Genomic DNA, 2,590 nt, shown 5'->3' on the forward strand with positions numbered 1-2,590 from the left:
ACTCTCCAGCTACCTGACACCATTTCCTCCTACACATTCTGCCTTCCAGCAACACTGAACGATGTACAGCCTCCTCCCTGGAGGAGATTCTCTTTTTGCTCATTAAAAGATGAGCTAGAGTTCTTGAATGTCTATGGTCTGTTTCTTCCTCGGGCTTCAGAGTAACTGGTCTAAATCATTCTCCTTTTGGAGTAAAATCTTCCCTTCTTCCCTTGGATGTCATCATTTCCTCTGAGTTTTCATCCTTACTTCTTTCCACTGTAGAAAACCTTCCTCGTGAGAGGGAGCAAATCTTTTTTTGAACTTCTGAACTGCCATGATACACTAGTGACCCAAAGTAATTTAATTATTCCTCTGATTCCAGCTAAACTCTCAAGAAATCTCTGAGTAAATACATTATCAGATTAGGGTTTTAAGCCCACACTTATTTTAAGATGCAACAAATTAATTAAAAATTAATTTGATCAAAATTCAGAATGTATATAAGCTTAGCAAATAGAACTGTGCATACCATCATGTACTGTCCACAAGTTAAGCTAGTCTGCTGCTTTTAACACTCTAAAACTGGATAGAAAGCAATAACTGACTTAGGCCAAAATACAGTTAGGTAGCAAGTATAACCTGATACTCTTTCATGCTATAAAACCTAATATACATACAGAAAAAAAAAACCTCCACAAACAGGCTTAATTTTTAGTTCAGGTTATAGTAGCCAATAGAGCTAGAACTGAGGGTTTAATTATTATAATTGGTTAGTATGAGCCATGCTGCTCTGTGGCCCCAGATTGTGCCACAAAAATATCTGCTGCAAAATGAATGTCTGCTTTTTATGTAAAAAAGTGCTGCAAATTATAATGTGTGTTTGTATACAAAGAAAATTAGTGTATCTTTTCCATCTCTTTTTACAAAAAAATAAAATAATAATAAACAGGACCAAAAAAGCCATAGATACAGTGTCTAAGAGCTCTTTTTAATAATGATTTTTCAATTTTCTCTTTGAACAAGCTTCTGAGTACCTCCCTTGTACTTCCATGGGCAAGAGTAGGAAAGAAGCAGAACAGATGATTCATCTTATGTGACTTGGAGTTTGTAGGCTTCACCATAAGCTCATATTGGCCTTTAGTCCAAATACTGAATACAAGAGCAAATATACTTATATTAGCATCTTTTCTCTTGTTTTCATGTGATTTGGATAAAAGTGAAGAAGACAGGATTGCTTGCTGGAATTCAGGGGAAAAATGTCAATTTAGCCCAGTGCAATCATTCAGCATGAATTCTGTATTGAAAGAGCAACATATCCTACTCCACTGTTCAATTCCAAATAATATTTAATTGCTTTCTGAACCTCTTCCAACTTCAATTAGTGTTAATTTAGTGTGTAACTAAATACATTACCCTAAAATAATTAGGAATGGTACAGTGTCCTCCATAACATATGTGATTTGTATTAGCAGCCTTGGTTCAGAAAAGTCTTAAGCTGGGGAACAGACACAAACTACTCAAAATGATCTCTCAACCTCCCCCCCTCCCCCACTCCCCCAACCCAACCCACAAGACAAACACAAAGACTTAATTAGCAATAGATTCTTTTAGTCATTTATGGGGCACAGGCTCTTATTGGTTATATAGGATATAGTCCAAATGCCTTGGCGCGATATACTAGGCCCTTCATGATCTGACTTCTACTTCATCCTACACTCCAATTCCAGCAATGTGACATGGTTTTCTCCCACGCCTCTGTATTTTTGTTTTTGTAGTACTACCTCCCTTAAATGCCCTCATCATCTAACCGAATCACTTGACCTCCACCTCCCCACACTTTCATCCCTGCTGGACTGTGGTTTAGCAGTGGCTTTGCTCCTCTGACTAACACCACAGCTCCCATGGCTACAGCTTTTGCTTGACACTGGAAACAAACCTCTGCATCCTTTTCAGCCTGGGGGTGTTAACTTCTTCCCATTCCTGTTCATCCTTGGGACCTTCACCGTCCCTGTGAGTCCCTTTAACCCTGCCCTGTCTCGTTAAATAGTCCTTCCAGTAAACACTTGTCTTGTAGCTTTTGAGTGTGCTATCTCTCTCTTGCTGGGACAATGACTAATACAGTACGGTTCTTTATGACACCACCTCTTTGGGTAGAATTGAAGTTTTTTGCTCTCACTGAACCCACTGCAGACTTACATCACACAACCAGGCATATTTGATTGTACCATTTATTAAGAAGTCTATGTTCGGCTGGATGCAGTGGCTCACACCTGTAATCTCAGCACTTTCGGAGGCCAAGGCGGGCAGATCACTTGAGGCCAGTAGTTTGAAACCAGCCTGGCCAAAATGGCGAGACCCTATCTCTATTAAAAATACAAAAATTGGAGAGACAGCGGGACAGAAGAATGGGAAATGACGTAAGGACTGTCGAGGGGCGCGAGGTTTCAAGATGGTGGGGCTGAGGGGTTGAGCGCGAGGCTGAGTTGAAGGCCCTTACGAAGTGAAAGAGGCTGGGAATCACCCGCTCCTGGCTTCTCGCAGTCGTGGGAGCACAGCAGAAGTGTTTTTCTTTTTCTTTCTTTCTTTTCTTTTTTTTGTTTTTTTTTTT

Source organism: Mandrillus leucophaeus, unplaced genomic scaffold (assembly GCF_000951045.1).
Source record: "Mandrillus leucophaeus isolate KB7577 unplaced genomic scaffold, Mleu.le_1.0 Scaffold145, whole genome shotgun sequence".
In the NCBI taxonomy this organism is placed as follows: Eukaryota; Metazoa; Chordata; class Mammalia; order Primates; family Cercopithecidae; genus Mandrillus; species Mandrillus leucophaeus.